Below are 12,467 nucleotides of genomic sequence, written 5' to 3' on the forward strand. Positions count from 1 at the left end.
GTTTTGGAAGTCCTAGCCATGGCAATCAGAGAAGAAAAAGAAATAAATGGAATATAAATTGGAAAAGAAGTAGTAAAACTGTCAGTGTTTGCAGATGATATGATACTATACATAGAAAATCCTAAAGATGCCACCAGAAAAATACTAGAGCTAATCAATGAATTTGGTAAAGTTGCAGGATACGAAATTAATGCACAGAAATCTCTTACATTACTATACACTAACAACAAAAGAACAGCAAGAGAAATTATGGAAACAATCCCATTCACCATTGAACTAAAAAGAATAAAATTTCTAGGAATAAACCTACATAAGGAGGCAAAAGACCTGTACTCAGAAAACTATAAGACACTGATGAAAGAAATCAAAGATGACACAAACAGATGGAGAGATATACCATGTTCTTGTACTGGAAGAATCAACACTGTCAAAATGACTATACTACCCAAAACAATCTACAGATTCAATGCAATCCCTATCATATTACCAATGGCATTTTTCACAGAACTAGAACAAAACATCTTAAAATTTGTATGGAAACACAAAAGACCCCAAATAGCCAAAGCAATCTTGAGGAAAAAAACGGAGCTGGAGGAATCAGGCTTCCTGACTTCAAACTATACTACAAAGCTACAATAATCAAGACAGTATGGTACTGGCACAAAAACAGAAATATAGATCAATGGAACAGGATAGAAAGCCCAGAGATAGACCCACAAGCCTGGTCAATTAATCTATGACAAAGGAGACAAGAATATACAATGGAGAAAAGAGTCTCTTCAATAAGTGGTACTGGGAAAACTGGACAGATACATGTAAAAGAGTAAAATAAGAACACTCCCTAATACCATACACAAAAATAAACTCAAAATGGATTACAGACCTAAATATAAGACTGGACACTATAAAACTCTTATAGGAAAACATAGGAAGAACACTTTTTGATATAAATCACAGCAAGATCTTCTTTGACCCACCTCCTAGAGTAATGAAAATAAAAACAAAAATAAACAAATGGGACCTAATGAAACTTAAAAGCTTTTGAACAGCAAAGGAAACCATAAACATGACGAAAAGGCAACCCTCAGAATGGGAGAAAATATTTGCAAATGAAGCAACAGACAAGGGATTAGTCTCCAAAATTTACAAACAGCTCATGTGGCTCAATATCAGAAAAACAAACAACCCAATCAAAAGATGGGCAGAAGTCCTAAAAAGACATTTCTCCAAAGCAGACATACAGATGGCCAAGAGCACATGAAAAGATGCTCAACATCACTAATTATTAGAGGAATGCAAATCAAAACTACCATGAGATATCACCTCACACTGGTCAGAATGGCCATCATCAAAAAATCTACAAATATAAATGTTGGAGAGGGTGTAGAGAAAGGGGAGCCCTCCTACACTATTAGAGGGAATGTAAATTGGTATAGCCACTATGGAGAACTGTATAGAGGTTCCTTTAAAAAGTAAAAATAGAGCTACCATATGATACAGCAATCCCAGTCCTGGGCATATATCTGGAGAAAAACATGTTTTGAAAGGGTATATTCACCCCAGTGTTCATTGCAGCACTGTTTACAATAGCCAAGACAAGGAAGCAATCTAAATGTCTGTCAACAGATGAACAGATAAAAAGGATGTGATACATATATACAGTGAAATATTACTCAGCCATAAGAAAGAATGAAATAATGCCATTTGCAGCAACATGGATGAACCTGGAGATGATCATACCAACTGAAGTAATTCAGACATAGAAAGACAAATATCATATGATATCGCTTATATGTGGAATCTAAAAATAATGATACAAATAAACTTATTTACAAAACAGAAACAGACTTACAGACTTAGAGAGTGAACTTATGGTTACCGGGGGGAGTGTGTGGAGAGTGATAGATTGGGAGTTTGGGATTAACACGTACACACTGCTATATTTACAATAGTTAACCAATGAAGACCTACTGTAAAACATTTTAAAAATTAAAAAAATAAAATTTTAAGTTAATCACTGGAAGAATAGATATATTTTTTTATATTTTTCAAACCACTAAGGAAAAAAATAAATTTGGTCAATCCAGAAATGGAAAGAAAAAATTGAAATGAAAGCATTGTATCCAAGCGTTACAAACAAATAATAACAAACAAATAATAAAACAAAATAAAATAGCATAAATAAGGCCAAACATATCAGTAGTAATAATACATGTAAATGGTTTTTATTCTTTTATTAAAAGAAAGGGCTCAGTTCAAGGCAATGTTTCTATATTTCATTTTGTTGTTAACTCATCAAGTCGTACCTCAAGCACAACTCTTTAATTTGTTCACACTGAGTTAAAAGGAATATTAAGGATAAAGAAATGCAAGATTCTATGTGATTCTGGTGAATCTGCTCTCTCAAAATGTAAATGATACTTTTTACTTTGAAAGAATCATTACTGAACTGGTATACACACTTGAATGTTAACAAAGAAATGTCTAAATTCAGTGAATCAGAATATTTCCTAATTCCTTTTCTATGTTAATGAAGAAGCTGCTCCTAAAATCTAATATTAAGAGATAGATCACTGATGTTATTTTTTGTTAGAAGATAATTCATAGGAAATCAGTGTGATTAATATCTCAAAAGTCAAATAGACATAAATTTTCATCGAGGATCTTCCATTTGCTACCTGGTGACTGATCATTAGCCAATCTGAATCCAGTTACTCATTTAAATAAACGAGGGTAATATCTTTCAACTATTAGTAAATGTTCATTCCCATGTATTTATTCTCTCTCTCTCTCTCTCTCTCTCTCTCTCTCTCTCTGTCAGCTGGATCGTCCTGATTTTAAGCACACTAAATCTTTCTTTTCTATCATAAAAATTTCTCTGGTTTCCTGGACCTATATAGCTCTTGGTGGGCTTGATATTTAGCTGATACATAATAATATAGCTGTACCACTTATCTGTGGCCTCTGCCACCCCCAATATATACTTTGTCCTCTTCAAGAGTTTTCTACACGTCAGAAACCTAGAATGAACTCATCCTTGACATTTCCTCTTCTCCCACTCCCCATATCTAGTCCATCACCAAATCCAGCTACTTGTACCCCTTTTATACCTCTTGAATCGATCCATTTCTCTCCATTTCTACTGCTACCATACTTGTTGATAATCATATTAGGTCTAACATTACTCAATGGTTTTAGAATTACTCAATAGTTTCCTATTGCAACTAATCTGACCTCCTTGAACTCCATTCTTCACATGCGCCAGAGACATTTTTAAATTAAACATACTTTTAAAGATAATTGTAGATTCACATGCAGATGCAAGAAATAGTACAGAGAGATGCCATGCCTACTTTACTCAGCTTCTCACAATGGTACCATCCTGTACAACTATAGTATAATATCAAAATCAGAATATTGACATTGTTACTGTCAAAATACAAACTGTGTCTGTCACAAGGATCTGTCTTCTTGTCTTTTTATAGCCATACACACTTCCCTCCTCCTGCCTTTTTGCCATCACTGTCTGCTAAAAAATATTGTATATATAGAATGACACTTTTGGTAAACTTTTGGGATTGCCTTCTTTCATTTAGCATAAATCTCTGTATATTTATCCAAGTTTTAGTGTTTATCAAGAGTTTATTTTTTTTCATTAATGAAAGTAATCCATGGTATGGATGTACCACACTTACTTAAACCCTACATCCATAAAAGGAGATCTGGGTTGTTTCCAGGTTTTGAATATTATGAATAAAGCTTCTATGAACATTTGTGTACAGATTTTTGTGTGGATCTGTGTTTTTAATTTTTTGGAAAAAAAGGCATAAGAGTGTAACTGCTGGGTTATATGGTAGTTGGATGTTTACTATTTAAGAGACTGCCAAACTATTTTCCAGAGTGGTTGTACCATTTTACATTGCAATCAACATGTAAGAGTGGTCCAGTTTCTCTGCATCCTTGTTAGCATTTGGTATTGTCACTATTTTTTGTTTCAGCCATTAATAGGAGGGTAGTGATATTTCATTGTGGTTTTCATCATTTCCTTGATGGATAATGATCTTTTCATGTGCTCATTTTCCATATGTATATCTTCTTTGATAAAATGTCTATTCTTTTCTTTTGCTCTTTTTCTAATTGGACAATTCAGGGTTATTCTCTCCTGTTATTTTTAAATTTTATATTATTGTATTGCAGTAAAGAACATGTAACACGGGGTTTATTCTCCTAACAATTTGCCTGTTTAGTTTTGAGGATTATTTATATGTTCTAGGTCCTCATCTTTTGTCACATATGTGGTTTGCAAATATTTCTCCCACACTGTGGTCTGACTTCTTATGCTTTTCACAGGCTCTTTTACAAAACATAAGTTTTTAATTTTAAGAAATCCAATTTATCAAATATTCCTTTTATAGATTGTGCTTTTGGTGTCAAGTTTAAGAACTCTTTTCCTGGCCCTAGAACCCCATAAATGTCTCTTTATTTTCAAGGAAAAAAAACTTTATTTTTCTACTTTACATTTATGTCCATGATCACTTTCTAGTGAATCTTTATATAAAAAGTGAAGTTTGGGTCAAGATTCATATTTTTTGCTTATAGATATTCATGTGTTCCAGCACCATTTGTTGAAAGACTTTACTTCCTCCATTGAATTGCTTTTGCAACTTTATGGAAAATCAGTTGGGTATGCTTGTGTGAATCTATTTCTCGATTGTTGTTCTGTACCATTGATCTCTCTGTCTATCCTTCCATCAATGCTGTGAAGTCCTGATTACTATAGTTAAATAATAACTCTTGAAATAGTGTAGTCAATTATTCTCACTTTATTCTTATTTTTCAAATTGTTTTAGCTATTCTAGTTCCTCTGCTTTTGCATATAAATTCTTTTATAATCTTATCTATATCTACAAAAATTCTTGCTGGTGTTTTAAGTATTCCATTAAATCTGTATAACTGTGGTGGAGAATTTACATTATCATATACTGAATCTTCCAGATATGCAAGGCTGATCCAATATTCAAAAACCAATCAAATAATCCACTATATTAACAAGCTAAAAAGGAAAAAAACCTATAAAACCATATAAAGAGCATCTACAAAAAGAATCTATAGCAAATGTTATAATTAATCATAAGGGACTGAATGCTTTCCCACTAAGATCAGGAATAAGGTCAGAATGTCCTCTCCCTCATCACTTATTCAAAATAGCACTGGAATTTCTAGTCAGTGCAATAAGGCAAGAAAAGGGAATAAAAAATAAAAACATATATTTGAAAGGAAGAAACAAAACTCTCCATATTTGCAGAAGGTAAAATTTATCTACATAAAATATCCCAATGAATCTACAAATACCTAGAAGTAGTATGTGATTTCAGCAATGCCGTAGGAAAGAAGATGTAATTACAAAACTCATTTTTCCCTATAAACTGGAATTGAATACATAGACATCAAAAATTTTAAATATAATACCTTTTACGATACTCAAGGACTGAAATGCCTAGGTGTAAATCTAATAAAATGTGGATAGTACATGAATGGCAAAAACTACAAAGTGTCAGTGAAATAAATCAAACAAGGTACAAATAAGGGGAAAGACATATCTGCGTTCATATCTGGAGTAAACTGCACTTGGTCATGGTGTATAATTTTTTAATATATCACTGAATTCTATTTGCTAATATTTTGTCAAATATTTTTGCAACTGTGTTGGTCTGTAGTTATATTTTTGTGCTTTCCTTGTCTGTATTTGGTAACAGAATAATACTGGTTTCATAGAATTAATCTAGAAGTGTTGCCTCCAATTCCGTTTTCTGGAAATGATGACATAGAAGTGGTATTAACTCCTCTTTAAATGTTTGATGGAATTTTCCATTGAAACATTTTGGTCTATATATTTTTTTGTTGTGTAATTAAATTAAAAATTAAATTTTTCTTACTAGATATAGGACTATTCAAATTATCATTTTTATTTTGGTGATCTGTGGTATTTTGTGGTTTTTGAGGAACTGATTCACTTCACATAAAGTGTCAAATTTATGTGTGTAGAGTTGCCTCTAGACGTTTTGTAGCTTCTCTGATATGCCATGCTACCTCCTGCTACAGAATATATGAACAGTCTGTTCTCTCCATCTTAAGTGCTCCATTTCTACCCACCTATCCACAATCCACCATTTTTTAACCTAGTTTGCCTCTACTATGCCTTCACTTTCAGATCTGTTACTTCCTCAAGGATATCTTCTCTGATAGCTCCTTTATCCCACCACATCTGGGACACACACACACAATTCTAGGTCAGGTTTATTGTTATATGATTTTAGAGAACTGAGTAACATTTCTTTACAGTGCTCATCTCAGTTTGTAATTATACACATTTATATTTGTAATTAAAAATCAATATCTGCTTTACTAACTACAATATACATGCCATGAGATAAAGACTATATCTTTTCTTCCAAACCTTTGCATTCCTACTTTAAGCAAAATATATATCATTAATAGCAAGTAAATTGTAGCTAATCTTTGGCTAATCTTGTAAACAGAACATAATTTGGGTACATAGAGTGGGAAGGTTAGTCTCCTAATGCAGAGTCTTAATGTGGGAGATCCAAAATGGAGTGAAAAATATTGTTTTTTGCAATTATCTTCTATGATCCAGTAATTTTAGTAGTGAAACAGAAAGTGAAGATCTGCTCATGGGATGGGCAGATGTAAGTTGCCCACTTAGATCACTTTCTAAATCTAAGTTGTCATGTTGTCAGCTAAGTTGCCTTTGCTTCCTACATTTTCTTTTAACCAAACACATCCCATTCATACACACCTCTCACCTCAAGCCCTCAGACTCTGCTAGAGAAGATTCGCATTGATTTCAATTTTGGAAAAAAAATCAATTGTTAAATATTGGGAAAAATTATTATTTTCTCGAGGACAATTAATTCCCAGAGGTGGAGCCTCTGGTTGTGACATTAATTCTACGAGTTTTCACAGATCAGGGCAATCTGACTTTAATTAATTATATGCTTAGTGCCATTCAATGACTCAAGTTCATATCAGAAGAAAAATGTATCTATACTTTAAAAGATTACCTACATTCTTCTAGAAAAATTTTTAACACTGGGAATATCTTTATTCAATAGAAAATTGAACATTTTTAGAAAGGAAGGAATTGGAATGGTTGTTTCCTTTTGTTATTATTATTACCTCTTTTATTACCATCATTTATTTAACCAATCATTGTTGTGCATTATGATTGTTTCTTTTTTTCAATTTAACATACAAATCAGTATAGCAAATATGCATACGCATAGATCTTTCTATTTTTTTAACATCTCTATTGGAGTATAATTGCTTTAAAATGGTGTGTTAGTTTCTGATTTACAACAAAGTGAATCAGTTTTACATATACATATATCTCCATATATCTTCCCTCTTAGGTCTCCCTCCCACCCTCCCTATCCCACCCCTCTAGGTGGTCACAGAACACCGAGCTGATATCCCTGTGCTATGTGGCTGCTTCCCACTAGCTATCTATTTTACATTTGGTAGTATATATAAGTCCATGACACTCTCTCACTTCGTCCCAGCTTACCCTTCACTCTGCCCCTGTCCTCAAGTCCATTCTCTGCATTTTTATTCCTGTTCTGCCCCTAGGTTCTTCAAAACAACTTTTTCTTTTTACATACCATATATATGTGTGAGCATACAGTATTAGTTTTTCTCTTTCTGACTTACTTCACTCTGCATGACAGACGCTATGTCCATCCAAATCACTACAAATAATTCAATTACATTTATTTTTATGGCTGAATACTATTACAATTTATATATGTGCCACATCTTCTTTATCCGTTCATCTGTTGATGATATGATACTATACATGATACTATATACATGATACTATACATGGAGAATCTTAAAGATGCTATAAGAAAATTACTACAGCTAATCAATGAATTTGGTAAAGTAGCAGGATGCAAAATTAATGTACAGAAATCTCTTGCATTCCTATGAATGAAAAATTCGAACGTGAAATTACCTTTTACCATTGCAACAAAAACAATAAAATGCCTAGCAATAAATCTACCTCAGGAGACAGAAAACCTGTATGCAAAAAACTATAAGACACTGATGAAAGAAATTAAAAATGATACAAACAGATGGAGAGCGATACCATGTTCTTTTATTGGAAGAATCAACATTGTGCAAATGACTCTACTACCCAAAGCAATCTACAGATTCAATACAATCCCTGTCAAACTACCAATGGTGATTTTCACAGAAATAGAACAAAAAATTTCACAATTTGTGTGGAAACGCAAAATACCTCAAATAGCCAAAGCAATCTTAAGAAAGAAAAATGGAGCTGGAGGAATCAGGTTCCCTGACTTCAGACTATACTACAAAGCTACAGTAATCAAGAAAGTATGGTACTGACACAAAAACAGAAATATAGATCAATGGAACAGGATAGAAAGCCCAGAGATAAACCCACGCACCTTAACTTTGATAAAGGAGGCAGGAATGTACAGTGGAGAAAGGACAGCCTCTTCAATAAGTGGTACTGGGAAAACTGGACTGCTACATGTAAAAGTATGAGATTAGATCACTCCCTAACACCATACACAAAAATAAGCTCAAAATGGATTAAAGACCTAAATGTAAGGCCAGAAACTATCAAACTCTTAGAGGAAAACATAGACAGAACACTCTATGACATAATTCACAGCATGATCCTTTTTGACCCACCTCCCAGAGAAATGGAAATAAAAACAAAAATAAACAAATGGGACCTAATGAAACTTCAAAGCATTTGCACAGCAAAGGAAACCATAAACAAGACCAAAAGACAACCCTCAGAATGGGAGAAAATATTTGCAAATGAAGCAACTGACAAAAGATTAATTTCCAAAATTTACCAGCAGCACATGCAGCTCAATAACAAAAAAACAAACAACCCAATCCAAAAATGGGCAGAAGACCTAAATAGACATTTCTCCAAAGTAGATATACAGATTGCCAACAAACACATGAAAGAATGCTCAACATCATTAATCATTAGAGAAATGCAAATCATAACTACAATGAGATATCATCGCATACCAGTCAGAATGGCCATCATTAAAAAATCTAGAAACAATAAATGCTGGAGAGGGTGTGGAGGAAAGGGAACACTCTTGCACTGCTGGTGGGAATGTGAATTGGTTCAGCCATTATGTAGAACAGTATGGAGGTTCCTTAAAAAACTACAAATAGAACTAACATATGACCCAGCAATCCCACTACTGGGCATATACCCTGAGAAAACCAAAATTCAAAAAGAGTCATGTACCAAAATGTTCATTGCATCTCTATTTACAATAGCCTGGAGATGGAAACAACCTAAGTGCCCATCATCGGATGAATGGATAAAGAAGATGTGGCACATATATACACTGGAATATTACTCAGCCATAAAAAGAAACAAAATTGAGCTATTTGTAATGAGGTGGATAAACCTAGAGTCTGTCATGCAGAGTGAAGTAAGTCAGAAAGTGAAAGACAAATACCGTATGCTAACACATATATAAGGAATTTAAGAAAAAAAAAATGTCATGAAGAACCTAGGGGTAAGACAGGAATAAAGACACAGACCTACTGGAGAATGGACTTGAGGATATGGGGAGGGGGAAGGGTGAGCTTTGATAGGGCGACAGAGAGGCATGGACATATATACACTACCAAACGTGAGGTAGTTAGCTAGTGGGAAGCAGCCACATGGCACAGGGAAATCAGCTTGGTGCTTTGTGACCGCCTGGAGAGGTGGGATAGGGAGTGTGGGAGGGAAGGAGACGCAAGAGGGAAGAGATATGGGAACATATTTATATGTATAACTGATTCACTTTGTTATAAAGCAGAAATTAACACACCATTGTAAAGCAATTATACCCCAATAAAGATGTTTAAAAAAAAATGGAGCTGGAGGAATCAGGCTCCTAGACTTCAGACTGTATTACAATGTTACAGTAATAAAGACTGTATGATACTGGCACAAAACAAATATAGACAAATGGAACAGGATAGAAAGCCCAGAGATAAACATATGCACATGTGGTTACCTTATTTTTGATAAAGGAGGCAAGAATATACAATCTAGAAAAGACAGCCTCTTCAATATGTGGTGCTGGGAAAACTGGACAGCTACATGTAAAAGAATGAAATTAGAACACTCCCTAACACCATACACAAAAATAAGCTCAAAATGGATCAAAGATGGGCTTCCCTGTTGGCGCAGTGGTTGAGAGTTCACCTGCCGATGCAGGGGACGCGGGTTCGTGCCCCAGTCTGGGAAGATCACGCATGCCGCAGAGCGGCTGGGCCCGTGAGCCATGGCCACTGAGCCTGCGCGTCCGGAGCCTGTACTCTGCAATGGGAGAGGCCACAGCAGTGACAGCCCCGCGTATCACACACACACACGCACACAAAAAATAAACAAAAACCAAAGACCTAAATGTAAGGCCAGACACTATAAATCTCTTAGAGGCAAACATAGACAGAACACTCTATGACATAAATCACAGCAAGATCCTTCTGCCCATTTTTGGATTGGGTTGTTTGCTTTTTTGATATTGAGCTGCATGAGCTTCTTGTAAATTTTGGAGTTTAATCTTTTGTCAGTTGTTTCATTTGCAAATATTTTCTCCTATTCTGAGGGTTATCTTTTCATCTTGTTTACGTTTTCCTCTGCTGTGCAAAAGTTTTTAAGTTTCATTAGGTCCCATCTGTTTGTTTTTATTTCTATTTCTCTAGGAGGTGGGTTAAAAAGGATTTGTTTCTTAAGGTAGGATTGTATTGTTATAAACTTCCCTCTTATAACTGCTTTTTCTGCATCCCATAGGTTTTGGGTCGTCATGTTTTCATTGTCGTTTGTTTCTAGATAGTTTTTGATATCCACTTTGATTTCTACAGTGATCTCTTGGTTATTAAGTAGTGTATTGTTTAGCTTCCATGTGTTTGTATTTTTTACAGATTTTTTTCCTGTTATTGATACCTAGTCAAATAGTGTTGTGTTTGAAAAAGATAATTGATATGATTACAGTTTTCTTAAATTTACCAAGGCTTGATTTGTGACCCAAGATATGATCTATCCTGGATAATGTTCCATGAGCACTTGAGAAGAAAGTGTATTCTATTGTTTTTGGATGGAATGCCCTATAAATATCAATTAAGTCCATCTTATTTAATGTATCATTTAAAGCTTGTGTTTGGTATTTATTTTCATTTTTCATGATCTGTCCATTGGTTAAACTGGGGTGTTAAATTCCCCTACTATGAATGTGTTACTGTTGATTTCCCCTTTTATGGTTGCTAACATTTGCCTTATGTTTTGAGGTGCTCCTATGTTGGGTGCATAAATATTTACAAGTGTTATATCTTCTTCTTGGATTGATCCTTTGATCATTATGTAGTGTCCTTCTTGTCTCTTGTAATGATCTTTACTTTAAAGTCTATTTTGTCTGATATGAGAATTGGTACTCCAGCTTTCTTTTGGTTTCCTTTTGTATGGAATATCATTTTCCATCCCCTCACTTTCAGTCTGTATGTGTCCCTAGGTCTGAAGTGGGTCTCTTGTAGACAGCATATATATTGCTCTTGTTTTAGTATCCATTCAGCCAGTCTATGTCTTTTGGTTGGAGCATTTAATCCATTTGCATTTAAGGTAATTATCGATATGTATGTTCCTATTACAGTTTTCTTAATTGTTTTGGTTTTGTTACTGTAGGTCTTTTCCTTCTCTTGGTTTCTAGTCTAGAGAAGTTCCTTTAGCATTTGCTGTAAAGCTGGTTTGGTGGTGCTGAATTCTCTTAGCTTTTGCTTCTTCTGTAAAGGTTTTAATTTCTCTGTCGAATCTGAGTTAGATCCTTGCTGGGTAGAGAAATCTTGGTTGTATATTTTTCCCTTTCATCACTTTAAGTATGTCTTGCCACTCCCATCTGGCTTGCAGGCTTTCTGCTGAAGGGTCAGCTGTTAACCTTATGCGGATTCCCTTGTATGCTATTTGCTGTGTTTCCCTTGCTGCTTTTAATACTTTTTCTTTGTATTTAATTTTTGACAGTTTGATTAATATGTATCTTGGCATGTTTCTCCTTGGATTTATCCTGTATGTGACTCTCTGCACTTCCTGGACTTGATTGACTATTTCCTTTCCAATATTAGGCAAGTTTTCAGCTATAATCTCTTCAAATATTTTCTCAGTCCCTTTCTCTTACTCTTCTTCTTTTGGGACCCCTATAATTCGAATGTTGGTGCATTTAATGTTGTTCCAAACGTCTCTAATACTGTTCTCAATTATTTTCATTCTTTTTTCTTTATTTGGCTTTGCAGTACTTTTTTCTACTATTTTATCTTCCAGGTCACTTATCCATTCTTCTGCCTCAGTTATTCAGCTCTTGATTCCTTCCAGATAATTTTTAATTTCGTATTTTTGTGTTGTT

This window comes from Lagenorhynchus albirostris, chromosome X (assembly GCF_949774975.1).
Source record: "Lagenorhynchus albirostris chromosome X, mLagAlb1.1, whole genome shotgun sequence".
Taxonomy (NCBI): domain Eukaryota; kingdom Metazoa; phylum Chordata; class Mammalia; order Artiodactyla; family Delphinidae; genus Lagenorhynchus; species Lagenorhynchus albirostris.